This window comes from Bidens hawaiensis, unplaced genomic scaffold (assembly GCF_021521415.1).
Source record: "Bidens hawaiensis isolate Kalapana, Puna unplaced genomic scaffold, B.hawaiensis_p1.1 tig00001440_1, whole genome shotgun sequence".
Taxonomy (NCBI): Eukaryota; Viridiplantae; Streptophyta; class Magnoliopsida; order Asterales; family Asteraceae; genus Bidens; species Bidens hawaiensis.
Window position 1 is genome coordinate 1,558,556 of NW_027491081.1, and position 21,700 is coordinate 1,580,255.

Consider the following 21,700-nt stretch of genomic DNA (forward strand, 5'->3'; position numbering starts at 1 on the left):
TGCATGCCTTTTGCAGCATGTACATCCTCATTTTCTTCATCCTCTTCGTTTACATCATGTGTATCAACAGGCACTTCTTCATATTCAAATTCAATTATGGCTTTTCCTTTCTCCTTCCTTCTTTTTTCTTCTTTTGTTTCAGTTGGGAAATTATCAATTTCATTTATCAAATCAACCATCTCTTCGACATTAACTTATCATTAATCACCTTCTCCTTTCTCAATAATCATTATCAAAATCTTCATATAAGGTTTTCAAAATTTCATTATCCCCATCATAATTTTGCTCATCATCAGCAGATTTATCACCTTCATAGCCATCATCAACAATTATCCTTTCTTCACTATCATCAATATCAATATCACCATAGATAATCAAAATATTTTTCAATCCATCAATCTCAACCTCCACCTTAACATCTACTATCTCTTGATCAACAAAAGTGGCCTCTGGAATATTCTCCCCCTTGTTTTGGTACAGCTGAGGTCTTCTTAACCTCAGCCTCCAGGGCTTGAATTTTTTGTGAAGCTTGGGGAAACTGATCTTTCAACTCAGCATTTTCCTTTATCAGTTCCTCATTTCTCCCGCCTAGATCAACATGTTCAACTAGCAGACCCAGATGCCGACTGAACAGATAATCACTTGTAGAAGTGGTTTGTGTTGGTAGATCAAGGAAAGGATAAGTTATATCAGTTTGGGAGTGAGTAGGATGGTCTTGGGTTTGAGAATAGGTTGGGGATTGAATTGGAGTGGGTGGGAAGTTTGTAAGTAAGTAGGAACGGTTTGGGGGATATAAGGTTTATGAATGTCATGGATAGGGTCTTGGTTAAAGGTTTGGGTTTGGGTTAAGGGTGGGGATATGATTTGTTCATTTTGGTCATGGGTTTCAGGTGGGTTTTGGGTATGGGTAGATGGTGTTTGGATGGGTGGTGATTGGTTGATTTGGTCATGGGGTGGTGGTGGGGAGGGTGGTGTGGGTGGTGGTGTCGGTAAGGGTGTGGTTGGTCTTGTAGGTATAGGTTGATTCTTCCCCTTAACTTGTTCATTATAATCATTTCCTCCTACTCTCCCTTCATCTCTGTCTCCACCATCATTTCCATCTCCTCCATCATCTATCTGAATCATCATCCTCCTCTTCCTCGTCAGAGGTTAACTTTGGAACAGGCATTATTTCTGCATCATGATAAACTAACCAAGGTAGCACATCAAACTCAACTCTTGGATTGAATCGACTTGTGCTTGACAAGTTAGCAATCCGCTTATATACATTCATTTTCTGGAGCACCAGAGCTGTTCCCATCATGGGAAAATCTTGTATCACATGGTTAAAGATAATTTGGAGGAATCTGGGATAGGCTAAGAACTTTTCTTTGTTTGGCTTCTTCAGCATACATACCATCCCTTCAAAGATCTTCTGTGAGAAGTTAAATGGAAGAGCATATACAACAGCAACCATTGCATTTGCCAAATCCCGACTAATAAGTGTCCATGATCCCTTTCTAGGAGAAAACCCCTGAATAATGTGGTGAACTAAAAACATATACAGGCTTGTGAACATGTCTTTTTGAAACTGTTCTTCTTTGACATCCCCTTGATAACCCATAGTTTGTGTGAAAATCTTCAACATATGATTGATGGTAAAGTTTATTGGGTTATGGTCATCATCATGTAGCTGTAGGCATGTACGAATTAGTCTTTCAGTAACCCTGATCTCGTGAGTGGCCACGGTAGCCTCCATCCGCCTACCATCTTGATCATCAACAAGTTCAGTAGAGAACCAGAAATCTAAAAGATGATTTCTATATAGGACATGGCACTCTGTTAAGGCGAATCGAATATTTGATCTTTCGAGCCTTCTGATCATGTACGCCACATCCTCATTATCCGGAGTCACTTGCAACAGAGCACACATATTGTGCTTGTGCTCAAAAGGATATGTTGATTCATCATCCATCATATTTGTTCAAACAAAAACACATTCAAAACAAAGATTAGTCATAAAGTTCATATCTTTGAATAGATTTAGGTTATAGTTTGAAGATGTAGAGAAGAAATGTCTTTAAGAACTTGAGCTTCGAAAAATTTATAACCTACACAATAAACACGGAGTTAGTAAAGAAGAAGATTAAATGCCCAAAGTCACATAGTCATTGTCGAAAAACACTTAATTAATGCTTACCGAGTCGGATTTGTGGGCTAATTAATTAGGGTTAGAATTTTTAGTTAATTTGATTAAGTCGGTTGGGTTTCTGAAACAAGAGCAAAAGTGGAAGGAGAGAGAGATAAAAATGTTAAAAATTTCTCTAACTCCCTCTCTTATACCTTTTTGAAAGTGGGTTTTAAATGCATTTTGTCATGTAGTGAGTAAATAGCTGTTAAATATTTTAAAATGTTTTAAAGAAATATCTTTCTTTACAAAACCTTGCTTGATTAAGTTTTCCAATTTAAAACCTTGCTCGTTAAAGTATATGTTTGTAAACCTTACTCAGAAATCTCAATTTTCAAAGCCTTCTCGTTCCAGATTTCAGAAATAATAAAGTATTTAAAAATAAAGCTAAGTAAATAAAATGAAGGAAGCATACTCGAAATACCAAATTGCTCGAGAGCTAAATCACAAGACAAATAATCAAGTATGAAGTATCAAATATGCAACCTTTCTAGGAATCAATTAAGAATCCCAAAATAGTATCTTAGACATATTTCTAAATGTCAACCTTGCTAGAATTTCTGATTAACACAAACCTTACCCGAAATTTAATAAACAGTTAACAAATATTCAATCAAGTATACTTTGAAGCAAAGTGTGCTTGATATACTTCAAGAATACAAAGTGTGCTAGAGAAGGACTCTAAACACAAAGTGTACTCGAAAGGTATAGTTTTGAATATTACCAAGTATGTTAAGACAACACTTGAAGATTTCAAAGTGTGCTCGAAACATAAAGTGTACCCGAAAAACTAGGTTTTCCCGAAAAAACTTGTAATTTCAAAGAGTCATATTAACAATCATGAACTATGCTAGACAAGAACTTAAAACAGTTAAAACATCAAAGTTTACCCGAAATAAGTATGTTAAGCATATTCACAAGTAACACATAATCAACAAGTGTGCTTGAATTTAAAGTGTACTCGATGAAACATGAAAAATTCACTTACACACACATAATCACAAAGCTTGCTAGAATGAGTTCAAACAGTCAAACAAAACACCTAAGTGTGCTAGAAAGTCCAAAAACATTAAAGCTTGCTGGAATTAACATATTCAATCACAAAGCTTGCTAGATTGACCTAAATAACCTATAACCAGTTAAGTTTATTAGAAACTTCAGAAATCAGAAAGGTTTGCTAGTAAACAATGTAATCAAACATATCATGTAGCTTGCTAGAAACATATGTACTTTGAAACAAAACAATAATGTATGTTAGAAAGTATAAACTATATAAAAGCTTGCTAGAAACATCGTATTTAGACTTAATCAAATATCAAGCTTGTTAGGAAAGTTAAATTTATGTAAAACAGTAAACTCTACCCGAAAATTGTAAAAACATCAAAGCATGCTCGAAAAGGATAACCTTACACCAAAATGTCGAAGTTTGCTCGAAAAGGTTATAAAACATCAAACCTTACTAGAAAATACATATTCAAACATTTTAAAGGTAATGCAACTCTTTTTGTCTTAAACCAATTGTGAAACATGTTTATCTTTAAAGATCATTGTTTAAGAGCAAATGGTGCATTAAGAGATCAAATTTCAGTTATCTTTCTTTTCAAAACATTTTAATTTCCTTTTATGAAAAGATCCTAACACGGTATCATATTGACTGAGTTGCTTTCTGAATACTTCATTCTCAGCATTATTATAACACTATAGACTAGTTAACAGCAGGTCTAGACTTAGCATGAATTTCATTTCTTTGGTGATATGATTAAGGTTCATTAAGGATCCATAATACTAAATGGATAACACATATTGCTTTCTGATGCTCCATATCTATTCTAAAGGCTTATTTGGCTTTCTCCAGATCACCCCGATTTGACTCTGACCCCCTGATATTTGGTTAAAACTTTTAATGACAAAACTTATGATATTTTGTTTTTTATTTTTTTATATGTAACATAAGGATGTGAACATTTATAATAACATTGTGTTGTTTAAATAGTACATTTTTCTCACTTGTGTTGTTTTCCATTTTCAAGTACTTCATTTTAGGGACCAAATATCAACGGGCTCGTGTATGACTGGATATTCACTTTTCTGCCTATCATTCGGATAGATGTATCTTTTAACATGCATAGACAACAATGTAGCCCCACATTATGCTTAGAAGTTTCTTTATGTTTATATCACCTTAGGTTTACACATCATGGGAAAGCAACCATACATGTTAATGATTGTACTAACTGTCTCTTTAGCCTATTAAATCCATATGATTGGCTAAATAGTCAATGTACTGTCTTTTCCCATTTAATTTTAGAAGACACATTTTAAAACTCAGTCACCCCAATCACTCTTAGTTTTTCAGGTAAATGGTTATCCCGTATGTCCACAAGTGGTTAACAGGACCAAACACATATGAGAATACATGTCCCTCCAACTTAGAGTTATTAACATAATTTTAAGTGAAAGAATTTCACATCACAATCGCCCCGAATGCTTTCAGTCTTTAGTTAAATGGCAATCATGTGAATCTAGGGATAGATGACAGGACCAAACATATAAAAGTACATGTCCCTCCAACTTGAGCAACCAACATAACTTTAAGCAAAAGTAACTCTTTTTGAGTCTTTTCATTTAAAACCCTTTTTAAGCTTCTATAAAACTTTGAACTGAATCATCTTATCATATCTCTACACCATTAATTAACTTGCTCTGTTTTTGTCAAAAGTGTTTTAAGAAAAATTCATTTGAAAATTTAATTTGAGCATGTAATTTTGACACTAAAGCATATTTTGACTCTAACAGAAAGTAACATATTCAAATCTTAATCATGACATCTTCAAAACAAGCAGACATCACAACATGCATAGTCTAGCAGATCCTCACATAATCAAGGTATTAGATAAGCACACATCCAAATAGGTTAATTCAAAAAGCTTATCAGAATATCACACATGTTAACTGATAGAAGAACATAAGCATCAAGGATACCTAAGTTGCACAGATTTTCACTTAAGCATACAACAGTTAACCTCAAGATCATAAAATCACACATAAATCACTGATCATCAACCTAAGCATCAAATATACCTAAGTTATGCAGATAATCAATTAAGCATACATCAGTGATGAACAAACAGTAACATATTCAAACATAAACATTCTCCTAGACCCTTTATCAAGATAGTCAATTAGCACATATAGCACATATCATGAATCAGACCTCATATGAGTTGATCATTCCCAGGGCTTTTAAAAGAAAGTTGAACCTGGTTCTATCAAGTGGTTTAGTGAATAGGTCAGCCAAATTATCACTTGTATCAAATCTTTTCATCTCAATCAGACCTTTTTCATTACAATCCCTGATGAAATGAAGTCTGATTTCAATGTGCTTGGTCTTAGAATGTTGTATTGGATTCTTAACAATGAAATATGCAGCAGTATTATCAATGAAAATAGTAGTGTTCAAGAAATTCAGACCATAATCCAGCATTTGATTCTGAATCCATAGAACTTGCGCGTAGCAGGCAGATGCTGCAATGTCCTCAACTTCAGCAGTTGAGATGGACACTGTAGTCTGTTTCTTGCACTGCCAAGACACTAGCCTGTCTCCCGAAAATTGACATCCACCAGAAGTTGACTTCCTACTCATGTTGCATCCATCATAAACGTTGTCATTGAAGGCTATTAGGTCAAAGGAATGGTTCTTTGGGTACCATATCCCCAAATCTGGTTTTCCAATCAAGTATCTAAAAATCCTCTTGACTGTTGTCATGTGAGAGACTTTAGGACTTGACTAGAATCTTGCACATACACATACAACAAACATGATATCTGGTTTTGAAGCAGTTAGATACATAAAGGATCCAATTTTGGCTCTGTATTCATGCTCATCCACAGGCTCCCCCTTTTCATTTGCTATCATTTTCTCATGATTGTCCATGGGTGTTGAAGCTGTTATGAAATCTTGACACTTGAACTTGTTCAAAATGTCTTGTACATACTTAGACCTGCATATGAAGATACCATCAGTCTTCTGTTAAACTTTCAATCCAAGAAAGAGGTTCATTTCTTCCATTGAGTTAATTGAGTATTTGGATTTCATCACTTTTTCAAATTCAAGGCACATTTGTTCATTTGTTGAGCCGAAAATGATATCTTCCATATAGACTTGTAAAAGAAGCAAATCTCTTTCTTTTTTCTTGTAAAAGAGGGTCTTGTCAATAGTTCATCTTAAGAAACCAGTATCAAGTAAGTGGTTAGATAACTCATCATACCAAGCTCTTGGAGCTTGATGTAGTCCATACAAAGCTTTGTTTAACTTATACACTTTCTTAGGATAATCAGGGTCCTCAAATCCTGGTGGTTGAGATACATACACTTCCTCTTCTATTTTTCCATTTAAAAAAGCAGATTTGACATCAAACTGGAATACCCTTATACTCTTTGAGGCAGCATAGGCTAAGAAAATTCTTATTGCCTCAAGTCTTGCTACTGGAGCAAAAACTTCATCAACGTCTATTCCTTCTTCTTGTAGGCATCCTAATGCAACAAGTTTTGCTTTGTTCTTAATCACAACTCCTCTTTCATCTCTTTTTTTCCTGAAAACCCATTTAGTTCCGGTAGCATATATGTTTCTTTGCCTATCTACAAGTTCCAACACTTGTAAATCTCTGAATTGGGCCAACTGCTCTTGCATTGCCTCTACCCAATAGTAGTCTTTCAATGCTTGAACAATGTTCTTGGGTTCAATTTGGGATAGAAAGCAGGAGTACAAACAAATATTTGCAGATTCAGATTGACTTCTTGTGATTCTTTCATTTAAATCTCCAATGATGTTCTCAGGTGGATGATTCCTTTCAACATAAGTGTAACATACCGAAATTTCTAAGAATAAATAATTAATATATTATTTATTAAGTTGGAGAAGTTTACTTAAGTTAGTAGAAAAATAAAATAATAAAGATGGAAGGATAAGTAGGCTAATTAGATGTAATTAATTATGGACCAAAAAGGAAAGATGGGCCCAAGGTCCATGGGCTTAAGGGAGTACAAATACCCCTTAAAACCATAATCCTTTCCATTTTCATACATCTCCACACAATAGCCTACACCATCAAAACACACACATAACCCAATTCCCGTTTTTAAGAAAAACACCCACAAAGACACAAAGATTCCCGGAGACTAGCCGTCAGATCGGTCTCAAATTTTAACCGAGTATTCCTGACATATAAATGATGTTTTCCACCGAAAAGATATTCGATCACACGTCGGAAAGTCTGGTTTTTATCAAGTAAAACCACAGCAGCTCAAAAGTGAGGATTCAGGCGACTATTCAGCTGTTCCGGCGACTGTAGCGGCGGTTTCTGGCGAAGGTGAGCTGATTGGTTTGTAGATCGGGACGAGATGGTTCCGTGGCCGCTTGAATCACTCAAATCGGAGTTCGTTTGATATGGTTTTGAGCATCACGAGTGATTTTATACAAAAACCTCAAAGGTACGTTTTTGTTAAAAAGGTTTACTTTTCATGAACGGATTTACATGAAAATTGGTAAGATGATAGATCGGGCCTAGACAAATTGTAAAGTTGCAAACTTGAAGATTGAAATGAACTTAACGAACTCATGGTTATGAACGGCTCGTTTAAAATAAACCTTAGATCTAGTATTGAACGTTTTAAGCGTAAAATGACCATGGGAATGTTTACGGGATTGATTAACATCGTATCAAAGGGTTACACGTTGAAACGGAGATGATTATGGGGATGAGAACGAACCGTTAGCTGCTGCAACAAGTTCGCCTACTGTGAACTTTGCCTGATATCTAAGTTCGCGTGCTTATATGTTCGCCATCAGCTAAGTTCGCCACTTTCAAGTTCGCCCCCTGATATGTTCGCTTACATATAAGTTCGCCTACTATTATGTTCGCTTATACATAAGTTCGCTTACTGTTATGTTCGCTTACATATAAGTTCGCCTACTATTATCTAGGTCCGCCTACACATAAGTTTGCTTATATTGAGACCCGGGTACCTGGAGACCTCTATATGTAGACATATATGTGTACACACGTGATGGTATGCATTGTAAGGACTTAAGAGATAAAATACAGAAAAGTTAAAATAAAGGAAAACCATATAAATGCTAAGTAAAAGTAATCTGATACAACAGGACGAGTATTGATACGTGAAACTCATATACAGTTAGCAGATCTCAACTAAAGAAAGGATTAACTATTAACGGAGAAAGAAACAGGATCCAGGTGAGTTTCTAGCCCCATTTCCTTTTTATGTTTTCGGGGCTGTGTGCATACTCGATGTGATAGTTAATACACTTACCTTAACTGGTAAGTGTATGCCTTATATGGTTTATATGTTATGTAAATATATCTTAAATGTGAATGAAAGCTTGTCGGTACGTGAACGATCTTCGGATATTGCACGTGCTAACAAGGGAGGTAAGTATATTGAAAGCTTGTCGGTACGTGAACGATCTTCGGATATTGCACGTGCTAACAAGGGAGGTATGTTTTTTATGATTATTGAATGTGTATGATAGATATATGTACAATATATGAATATGTATGAATGATTAAAGAAAGTATGTATGTTATGCGTATGTAATGACAGTATGTACGAAGATGAAGAAAGAGGGACCAGACACTAATAATTTCTGAAATAAAGAAGAAAGGGACCAGAACCTAATAATAACTAAGATAGTGAATTAAAAAGGGATCAGACCCTAATAATATATGAGATACACAAGAAAGGTATTAGACCCTAAATAATACCTGAGATGGACAAAGGAAAGAGGGACCAGGCCCTAATAATATCTGAGATAGACAAGAAAGGGATCAGACCCTAAATAATATCTGAGATAGACAAAGAAAAGAGGGACCAGACCCTAATAATACCTGAGATAGAAAATGACAGTAATTTATATAGTATGAAAGTAATAAAGTATGAATGTATGTATAAACTTATGTAATGAAAGTAAAGTAGTAAAGTAATTATTGTGTGTCTTCGGATGCATAATTGAAGGTATGTGTATGTATGGTATAATGTATGATTAAGTAGAACTCACTCAGCGTAGCTGACTTTTAGTATGCACGCAGGTAAGTAGAATGAGACTGCTGGCTTGAGCTGGGACACATGGCAGAAGAATAAGGGTCTGGCATCTGAAGACTGATGAAGTTTTATATTTAAATGTTTTTATTTTGAAAAACAAGAATATTTTAATACAAGTTAAGATTTAATATGTAATGTTTGTGAAAGTTTTATATTCCGCGAATGTTTTTATTAACTCTGATGATTAGAACTATGTTGATGAGTAAATCCAACACCCAAATGTGAGGCACTAGTGACGGGGACTTACAAGTTGGTATCAGAGCAAAGTTCGAGAGATTTAATCATCCTACATGCTTAGACTCGAACAGAAAATGGGATTTAAGTAAGAAAAGAAAGAAGATGTCAGTTCAAGATAGACATGTGTCACTCAAGCAAGCTCAGTAAAGGTAAAGTGTATGGTTAAATAATGTGTAAGATGTTAGCGTAATTTCTAAAGGAAGGATTTGTGTGTGCTAGGGATAGGATTAATTGATTTTGATTGATTAACTGTTTAAAAGTAGAAACTAGCACAAGTGAAACCATAAAGGGAAGTATGTAGAACCTAAGGAGTAATGCAAGTAGTTAATTACACTTGATCAACGTCATTAACTATTTACTTTACGAATCATGTGCTAAATAATTCCTAGAGTGCTAACATTTGTGTTTCCTTAGAGATAAGATAGATGATTGTTACAAAGAGGCGAGCACGAGGAAATCGTACTGGACGCTGTGGCATGACATATGCCCACCAGACACCCTTTTGAGGAATGTGTGACAGAACGATATACGGTAGCTATAGGACTTTAACTAAAAGAAGTAATGAAGGAGGATTACACTTGGAGCTTGTAGTCATATACACCAAGGGAGTTGCTCAATTGTTTCGAAATACAATGCCAACAATGTTCGCTAACGCATCAAAGGAGCCCAAACTAGGGAATCCAGGTGGAAGCAACATGAAAGAAACGGAGATAAACCAAATAGAATTAGTCAAGACATGTAGTATGCTTGCAATAGTTAACTCCACAAGGGAACATGCTGGGATCGGCAGTGACGAAGTGAACGATGAGGAAGCGGAGATGATCGAGAACGACGGGTGATTGTCAAGATTTCCTAAGTGGGCATGCATGAAAGAATGAGGGTACATAGTTTAGCGAATATGAAAGAAGACGCTAAGAAGAATATAGTTGTGTACCTGAAACTTTATGAAAGAGACCACCAGCGATATTTTTGTTAAAGTATGAGAATGGTTAAGAATTGTAAGGTAGAACTAGAGGGATGTGAGTTCCTTGCTACTCTTTATGATTGACCTTAAGAGAGTTCCATTTCGTTGGGAATGGATTTGACGTTTGAGTTTAAAGATCGTATAGCATGTAATAGTAAAGTTGATAAGGTTTATGTCATTGGATGGCAGTACAGTGACGGTTTATGGTGATAAGGAAAGTTCTAGGCTTAATGTCATTTTGATGATAAAAGCCGAGGGTTTTTTAAGGCGAGGGTGCGGTGCCTTCCTGGCGTATGTTGTCAACGCTACAGCCGAGACGAAAGAAATGAAAGGTGTTCCCATCGTACGCGACTACCCAGAAGTATTCCCTGAGGATCTTCCGGGGTTGCCACTGGAGCGAGAGATAGAATTCCAGATAGATTTAGTACTAGGAGCACAACCCGTCGCGAAAGCGCCTTACCGTCTAGCACCGTCTGAGATGAAAGAACTGATGTCCCAACTGCCAGAACTTCTCAATAAGGGTTTTATTAGGCCAAGTGTTTCCCCGTGGTGTGCTCCAGTGCTATTTATCAAGAAGAAGGATGGAAGTATGAGGATGTGCATTGATTATCATGAGTTGAATAAGCTTACATTAAAGAATAGATATCCTTTGCCAAGAATTGATGATCTGTTTGACCAACTGCAATGTTCAAGTTGGTTCTTCCGTGTAGATCTCAGATCTAGCTATCATCAGATAAAAGTAAAGGATGCAAACATCCCTAAGACGGCGTTCCGGATGCGGTATGGACATTATGAGTTCCTTGTATTGTCATTCGGTCTAACAAATGCTCCTGTAGCGTTTATGGATATGATGAATAAGGTGTGTCGGCCAATGTTGGATAAGTCAGTTATCGTTTTTATAGACGATATATTAATTTATTCAAAGAACGAGTCTGATCATGCTGAACATCTGAGAGAAGTATTGGAGACTCTGAAGAAGGAGAAGTTATAAACTAAATTTTCTAAATGCGAGTTCTGGTTAAGAGAAGTGCAATTTCTAGGTCACGTGATAAATCCTGAATGGATTATCGTGGACCCAGCCAAGATTGAGGCGATAACAAACTGGAAGACTCCGCAGAATCCGACTGATATACGAAGCTTCCTAGGGTTAGCTTGCTACTATAGGAGATTGATCGAAGGTTTCTCCAAGATAGCCGCACCGTTGACCGGCATGACCCGAAAGTGGGTAGTGTTCAGTTGGGGAAACTTCCAGGAAGAAGCTTTTAAAGAATTAAAGAAGAGCTCACGCAAGCACCAATCCTTGCTTTACCTGATGGTGATGAGGATTTGGTTGTTTGTTCTGACCCTTCGCATCAAGGAATAGGTTGCGTGTTAATGCAGCGAGGAAAAGTGATAGCCTATGCGTCTAGACAGTTGAAAGTCCATGAGAGTACTTATCCGACGCATGATTTGGAGCTACCTGCAGTAGTGCATGCCTTAATGATTTGGAGACATTACTTATATGGTACTAAGTGTACTATTTACATGGATCACAAAAGTTTGAAGTACTTCTTTGAGCAGAAGGAATTGAATATGAGGCAGCGAAGGTGGTTGGAGTTATTAAAGGATTACGACTGTGATATTAAGTACTACCCCGGTAAAGCTAACGTGGTCGCTGATGCGCTAAGTCGTAAGAATGAGGAAGTCATTGCAACGGTGAAGTCGTACCAGTTGATCATGAATTCAAGTCTTTTTGAAGAAATCATCAAGGTGCAGTCAGAAGTACTGGTAAATGAACAGATAGTGAAGAAAGAAAGGATTTTCGGCCAGCAAGACGAGTTGATGGAAAACATGCATGGTGTTAAGACTAGGTTTGACCGCATGTGGATCCCACGCCACGGGGATCTTAGAGGTCGAATCTTAGACGAAGCTCATAAGTCGAGATATTCAATCTATCCAGGATCCAACAAAATGTACCAAGACCTGAAGAAAGATTACTGGTGGCAAGGAATAAAAAACGATGTGGTGGAATACGTTAGTAAGTTCTTAGCCTGTTTACAAGTCAAAGCCGAACACCAGAAGCCGTATGGGATGATGCAACCTCTTGAGATACCTGAATGGAAATGGGAACACATCACCATGGATTTCATAACCAAGCTACCCCGTACAGCTAGGCATCTTGATACCATCTGGGTGATTGTGGACCGTTTAACCAAGAGTTCTCACTTTCTGCCTATACGAGACGCTATCTCGTCAGAAACGTTAGCAAGCTTGTTAATAAAGAAGGTGGTAACCAAGCATGGAGTGCCGTTATCGATTGTGTCAGATAGAGATACACGTTTTACCTCAAGATTTAGGAAGAAATTCCATGAAGCTATGGGGACAAGGTTGAACATTAGTACGACATATCATCCTCAATCCGATGGGCAGTCTGAAAGGACGATCCAAACCCTTGAGGATATGTTGCGTGCTTGTGTTTTAGACTTTGTAGTAGGTCGGGATGATCACCTGCATCTGGCAGAGTTCTCTTATAACAACAGCTACCATTCAAGTATTGGAATGCCGCCATTCGAAATGCTTTATGGTAGACGTTGTAGAACTCCCATGTGATGGGAAGAAATTGGTCAGAAAGAAATGTGAAGCTTAGAAGTTGTTCTTGAAACGTCTTCAAAGTTCGATCAGATTCAGTCTAGAATGAAAGCTGCTCAAGACAGGCAGAAGTCGTATGCTGATAAGCGGCGACGACCGATTGAGTTTAACGTTGGTGACAGTGTGAGGCTTAAGGTCTCGCCTTGTAAGGGGATAATCCGTTTTAGGAAAAGAGGGAAGTTAGAGTCCGAGGTACATTGGACTGTTCAAGATTGTAGATCGTGCGGGTGAAGTAGCTTATAAGCTGGATTTACCCGATGAGTTAGAAGGAATTCATTCAACCTTCCATGTTTCTAATCTGAGAAAATGTCTAGCTGATGACACGTCTCACGTGCCATTGATGGACATTGAGGTTGATGAACAGATGAACTACATTGAATAGCCCGTAGAGATCGTTGATCTCAAAGATAAGCAACTTCGTCATAAGATCATACCTTTGATAAAAGTGAGATGGAAACATCGCAATGGATCGGATGCTACTTGGGAAGCTGAGGATGAGATGCGCAAGTTTTACCCAAATATGTTTAAGTAATAGTTAGGTTTCGGGGACGAAACCTCTTTAAGGAGGGAAGACTTGTAACATGCCGAAATTTCTAATAATAAATAACTAATATATTATTTATTAAAATGGAGAAGTTTACTTAAGTTAGTAGAAAAATAAAATAATAAAGATGGAAGGATAAGTAGGCTAATTAGATGTAATTAATTATGGACCAAAAAGGAAAGATGGGCCTAAGGTCCATGGGCTTAAGGGAGTATAAATACCCCTTAAAACCCTAATCCTTTCCATTTTCATACATCTCCACACCATAGCCTACACCATCAAAACACACACTTTACCCAATTCCCGTTTTTGAGAAAAACACCCACAAAGACACAAATATTCCCAGAGATCTAGCCGTCGGATCGGTCTCAAATTTTAAGAGAGTATTCCTGACATACAAATGAAGTTTTTCACCAAAAAGATCTTCGATCAGACGTCGGGAAGTCTGGTTTTTATCAGTAAAACCATAGCAGCTCAAAAGTGAGGAATTCGGAGACTGTTCAGCTGTTCCGGCGACTGTAGCGGTGGTTTCCGGGGAAGGTGAGCTGATGGGTTTGTAGATCGGGATGAGACGGTTCCGTGGCCGCTTGAATCACTCAAACCGGAGTTTGTTTGATATGGTTTTGAGCATCTCGAGTGATTTTATACAAAAACCTCAAAGGTACGTTTTTGTTAAAAAGGTTTACTTTTCATGAACGGATTTACATGAAAATAGGTAGAATGATAGATCGGGCCTAGAAAAATTGTAAAGTTGCAAACTTGAAGATTAAAATGGACTTAACGAACTCATGGTTATGAACGGCTCGTTTAAAATAAACCTTAGATCTAGTATTGAACGTTTTAAGCGTAAAGGTCCAAACTTTATGTGTTTTCGGGCCGAGTCTTATCCTAAAATGACCATGGGAATGTTTACGGGATTGGTTAACATGGTATCAAAGGGTTACATGTTGAAACGGAGATGATTATGGGGATGAGAACGAACCCGTAGCTGCTGCTACAAGTTCGCCTACTGTGAACGTCGCCTGATATTTAAGTTCGTGTGCTTATAAGTTCGCCATCAGCTAAGTTCGCCACTTTCTAGTTCGCCCCCTGATATGTTTGCTTACATATAATTTCGCCTACTATTATGTTCTCTTAAACATAAGTTCGCTTACTGTTATGTTCGCTTACATATAAGTTCGCCTACTATTATCTAGGCCCGCCTACACATAAGTTTGCTTATATTGAGACCCGGGTACCTGGCGACCTCTATATGTAGACATATATGTGTACACACGTGATGGTATGCATTGTAAGGACTTAGAGATAAAATACAGAAAAGTTAAAATAAAGGAAAACCATATAAATGCTAAGTAAAAGTAATCTGATACAACAGGACGAGTATTGATACGTGAAACTCATATACAGTTAGCAGATCTCAACTAAAGAAAGGATTAACTATTAACGGAGAAAGAAACAGGATCTGGCATCTGAAGACTGGCTTGAGCTGGGACACATGGCAGAAGAATAAGGGTCTGGCATCTGAAGACTGATGATGTTTTATATTTAAATGTTTTTATTTTGAAAAACAAGAATGTTTAAGACAAGTTAAGATTTAATATTTAATGTTTGTGAAAGTTTTATATTCCGCGAATGTTTTTATTAACTCTGATGATTAGAACTATGTTGATGAGTAAATCCAACACCCAAATGTGAGGCACTGGTGACGGGGCCTTACAATAAGAGGATTGAACTATCACATTAGTAGACAGATTTGTGTCCAAGTTTGTATCTTTGAGATTAGGTTCATCAATGATCAAATCAGTTGTTGCATCATTAAACTCTAGTGCTTCTTTATTGTTCTATTGAGAGGTAGATGAACCATTATTTCCCATTCAAGCTTTGAAACAGATCTTTAAATCTTTCTTCCCTTGTAGCTTGTCTTTGAGTTTCATCTTTGTTGCTAGGATCCTATTTATTTAGAACTTGATCAACTTGGACCTCTTGATCATTTTGATTACCAATTTCTTGATCTTGTTCTGGATTTTGATTTTTTCATATTCAACACTTAAGGGATCCTTAATGAATTTGTATTCACTGCAACCTTTGACCACAACTTTTCCAAATTCAACTTCTTCTAATTGTTCTCATCAATCACACTTGTCTTGTAAAATGAATCATCAAAATCTTCAGGGTAAATTTTGAAAGACTTGATCAATTTCTCAAGATCAAACAACCATGCAGCACCATCAACTGTATTGAATTGATTTTCATTGAAAATTACATCAGAAGATTCAGTTACACTGAAATGGTCTTTGACATATACTCTATAAGCTGTTGAGTGTGTTGAGTAACCAACAAAGAAGCAATCCAAGGATTTTTCTTAAAACTTGTTGAGATAGTCCTTGGTGTTCAAAGTGAACATTTGCATCCAATTGGCTTGATAAATTTGATGTAGGGATTTCTTTTAAACAAAATCTCATAAGGAGTCTTGTCTTTACTTTTGTTGAGAATCACCCTATTCTGAACATAGCAGGCTGTATTAATTGCCTCTGCCCAAAAGTGACAGGTAGAAAAGCATATGCTAGTATGGTTCTTGCAGCTTCTAAGAGTGTTATGTTTCTTCTTTCTGCAACACCATTTTATTCAGGAGTTCTAGGAGTAAAGAATTGTTGAAGTATTCCTATAGCATTGCAAAATTATTCCATTACTCCATTTTTGAACTCAGTCCCATTGTCACTTCTCATGACCTTCACCCTTGCATCTAATTGGTTATCATTCCTAGTCAAACAACTTTTAATCAACTAAGTAGCCTCATCTTTTGTACTTAGGAAATAAACCCAAGTGTCTCTTGAAAAGTCATTAATTATCACAAGACAATATCTTTTCTTTGTTAGTGCACAGTTTTGCGTCTCGAGTCTTTGTATTTTTCATTTGATTATTATAATGTAAAAGTCATTTTATACTTTCCGGATGAGTTTTGATCATGTTTTCTGGGACCGGTATACTCCTTTTTAGGCTTACCGTATTCTTTGGCAAAATGACCAAACTCTTGACAATTGTAGCACTTAACCTTTAATTTATCAAACCCCAATTTTTTGTTCAACGAAGGAAGATCTTTACCCGTTCTCTGCATGAACTTTTTCACTTTCCTTACTATCATAGCCATGTTCCACTTTAAATCCATTAGTTCCAAATCATCAGGATCAATCTGATTGTAATATTCATCGGTTAAATCACTTGTGGCAATTTTACTACTAACCAAATTCTCATATGAAGTCATGAAAGCGTATAAGAAGGAAAAATTTTGTTCAGCCTCTCGCATGTTTACATTTGGTTGTGATGAGAATTGATTTGATGATGAAGAACTCCCAGATCCTCCAAAAGAACCAGTGTTTCCAGTTGTGTAGAAACACGCACGTGGATCACTATAGATAGTTGTTGCATTTTCACTTGCAGTTTGTGTGAGAAAAGCAGTGATAGGTGAAATGGTTGAACTTAATGGCATGCTTCCACCATAGAATGCAGGATCTTGATTATCTTTCGAAGACTTCTGACATTTAAGATCCTATTCTCGAGCCTCGATCTTTTGCAGAAATTCAGATGCAGTCAAATCCTCATTGCTAAAATAATTATTCTCCTCCAACACCATAAGGAAAGTTGAATAAGAACTTGGCAAAGCACTTTTAATAGTATCAATCTTGTCAAATTCAGATATCTCCAATTTCATCTTGTCCATTTCGGCTATCAAGTGAATAAATCGTGCTGTCATCTCTTCAAGTGTTTCACCCTTTAGTAGGTTAAAGTTTCTATATTGAAACATGAGCATAACCTTTTTGCTTTCAGCGATGTTTCCCATACTTCTTATACGAATATGTTGAAATAAAGACACACAAATCTTAATACTTACTACTTGGTGAAAGATGTTTTCTGGTAAAAGCCATAGTAAGAGTAGAATAAGCTTTTGTCTCAATTTCGAATGCTTTCTTTTCTTCAACCGAGTATTCAGAAATAGATTTAGGTGTAAAACCAATAGTCTCATCTCCAATCATTGGAACGGTGTAAACCTCATCCAAACAGTATGAACAATCAGGGTGAACTGACCGCTAAATTTCATCAACCTTGGACATTTTGAATGTGAACCTATCTCGGTATCCAGTTGTAACATTTGTTGCATCAACATGTTTTGAGAAGCTAATGCATACATACCAGCCATTTTTGACAAGTTTTAGACTTTAAAGATTAATTTTTGAAAATAAGCTTAACGAAAGGTAAACAGTAGACGTAACGAACTGTGTATAGTTGTAGCGAACTGTGAACAGTGATCAACGAATTAAACCTTAACGAAGTTAAGATTTATCAGGCAACGAATCAGGATTGAAGTTAACGAATTAAACAACGAATCAGATGATCAAAAAATAAGTCAAACTAACGAATTGGCTAAACGAATCACTAAGTGTAAGCTGAGCGAATAGGAAAGTTTTCTGTAACGAATCACTAAGTGAGAATTAGCGAATTAGATAACAAACCAGCTATAGTTGATAACGAATCAACTAATAGCGAATCAGGTTGTTACAACGATTTGTAACAAACTCTGACACCGAATGCCACGTGGCAACGGTTGTTATTAAAAGTTTCCAAAGTATAAAGCGTGTCACACGAATCAGACAGAATAGCGAACTGGTTAAATGAATCAACTATAACTCATAGCGAATTGGTGAAATATGTTAACGAATCAAGTTGAATGGGCTAACCAATTAATGCTGAAATTAACAAATCAGACTTGAATCTTCATATCATCAAATCTTCAAATGAAAATTTCCAGAAATCTGGAAATTGAAGAACACGAACCCAGAAACATAAATTTGTAATACAAACTCAATATCCAACCAAATCGCTCAAATAAGCTACCAAAATACTCGTAAATCGATCACGAATCACATCGTATCAATCTCATAATCCAATTCACCAATAACCATATCCAATTTAACCACAAACCGATCCCCTGTTCTTGGTCAATTCCAAATCCAAACAAACACAATCCAAACACAATCAAAACCTAAATTCCAGTCAACCACAGTTCACAATTACCTTACCAAACCCAAAACTAATCCAATCCTTCCATAATCAAACCAGATCAACCTTAATTCGATTCAAAATCAAACCGAACATAAAATTAACACAAAATAACAATCAAACGTCTATAATAACGAATTAACTATCAAATTCAAGAGCAAAAGAGCACCGAATGCACTGATACCACTTGTTTGATCTCTGTTAACCCTTACTAACATAGATCTCGGATCTGAGTTGTATATAAATTAACCTAAATACGGATCTAGTTCATCATTGCCATTGATCTGTAGTTAATATGTTATATTTCTATATGTATTGGTTGTATGTAGGTAAATAATATCAGAATGAAGATTGACAGAGAATCGGGCAGAGGTTCGTTAATTAATTCTCAAAACTTATATTAAACAGTGATAGAGGTCACTATATATAGAAGATAGACCTAGTTCGTTAACATCCCCTAACGAACTAGGGTCTACTTCGTTACATACACTTAATAAAATAATCTTAACGAATCACCCCTGATTCGTTAAACATTCTTAACGAATCAGGAGGGAAATAACTTAGTTCTAGTTTGCTAAACATCCTTAGCGAACCAGACTATTACATTAACGAACTACAAGATAACATAATTGTTTATTACATAAATCAAAACGATAAATACGTTAATGATATATACAAAGACTCGAGACGCAAAACCGTGCACTAACAGTATTGGATTTTGATATGGATTTGTGTGTACGGAAACAAAGAGTTATTTTTGGTACATTTGAGTTCAGTTTTGGGTGAATTGGTTTACGGGATGTTACGATTTGGTTTTGAGATGATTTTGCGAGTAGTTTGATATATTATATGAACGATTTGGTGTTGGATTGAACAAGTATTACGGATTTGTGGTTATTTTATGTGTTCTTCATTTTCCAGAATTCTGGAAAAATGGTGATGAAGATTTGAAGATCTTCATCATCTGTTGAAGATTCGTTAGATTGAACGCAATTTGTTATTTTAGTTCGTTAAATATTATAATTCGTTTTTAATTCGTTGCTCAATTCGTTACTCAGTTCGTTGCCAAATCTGATTCGTGTCATTTAATTCGTCTGACACGTGGTCTGATTCATTAAACTCATATCTAACAAACTTTTTCCACGTGGCAATAGTTTTCAGAGTTTGTTATAACCGTTATAACAACCTATTTCGTTCGTTAACTATAGCTAATTCGTTAGCTTGATTCGTTACCTTGAATCAGTGATTCGTTGATATGATTCGTTAGGTTGACCTGATTCGTAGGTAATTCGTTACTTTGATTCGTTAAGTGGATTCAGAGATTCGTTCATCTGATTCGTTAATTTGAATTTAGATTCGTTAATCTGATTCGTCAACTTGACCTGATTCGTTGACTTAGTTCGTTGTTGATTCGTTACTTATTCGTCATAAGCTAATTCGTGTGACACTGTTTCTTGTTCGTTACACAGAAAACAATCAATTCGTTATAATTGATTCGTTATTTTAATTCGTTATACATACGATTCACTGTTTGTTGAATTTTTAAAATGGCTGGTTTTTATGCGTCAGCTTCTCAAAACGCACTCATGCAAAAAATGTTACAATTGGATACTGAGATTGGATTTCATTCAAAGTGTCCTCGATTGATGAAATTTAGCAATTTTGCTAAATGGGAACCTCGTTTTCGTGCTCATCTTGGTTCTGTTCATCCTGACTGTTCTTATTCTCTTGATGTGGTTTACATTGTACCGATGATTGGAGATGAGATTATTGGCTTTACCCCTAAGGCTATTTCACAAAATTCTCAAGAGTAGAAAAAGGCGCTAGAGATTGAAACTAAAGCTCATTCGACTCTTAATATGGCTTTACCAGATAACATATTTCATCAAGTGGGTAGTATCAAGATTACTGCTTAATTGTTTCAACACATCAAAATGAGAAGTATGGGTAATACTGAGGAAAGTAAAAAGGTAATGTTAAAGTTTCAATTTAGAAACTTTAATCTACTCAAAGGTGAAACTTTTGAGGAAATGACTACTCGATTCAATCATTTATTTGTTGAAATGGATAAGTTAAAGATTGAACCATCTGAATCTGATAAGATTAATACAGTCAAGAATGCTTTACCTAGTTCTTAATCGACATTTTTAATGGTGTTGAAAGAGAATAACAATTTCAAGAATGAGTATTTGACGGCTTCCGAGTTTATGCAAAAAGTTGAAGCTCGAGAATATGATTTGAGATGTCAAAAGTCTTCAAAAGAAAGTCAAGATCCAGCTTTTTTATGGTGGTAGCATGCCTTTAAGCTCGCATGTTGCTCCAATCATAGCATTTCTCAGTCAAAATGCACAAGAAATCCCCACAGCAACCTATAGTGATCCACATGCTTGTTTCTATACTTCTGGAGGTTCTGGATCTTCTGGTAATTCTAGAACTTCAGCTGCTGCACCTCAATTTTCAACACCACCAACTATGAATATGAAGGAAGCTGAACAAAATTTTGCCCTCTTGAGTGCTTTCATGTCTTCTTATGAAAATCTGGTTGGTAGTAAAATTGCCACTAGTGAATTAACTGATGAAGATTATGATCAAATCGATCCTGATGATTTGGAACTCATGGATTTGAAATGGAATATGGCAATGATCGTCAGAAAGGTGAAAAGGTTCATGCAAAGAACTGGCAAAGATCTTCCATCATTAAACCAGAAGCTTGGGTTCGATGAAAGTTAAGTGTTATAATTGTCAAGAGTTTGGACAATTTGCTAAAGAGTGTGATAAACCAAAGAAGGAGTATACTGGTCCTAGAAATCAAGATTGAAGTTCAGCTGGAAAAAATGGAAATGATGTTGTTAAGTCATCTGGAACCAAACGTTCTTCTTCTGGGTAACAAGCTATGCTGTCAAACATGGACGGAATTGATTGGTCACAAACATTGATGTGCAACGACAATCAAGCAAATCTGGCTATGTTCGGGTCAAATGAAAAT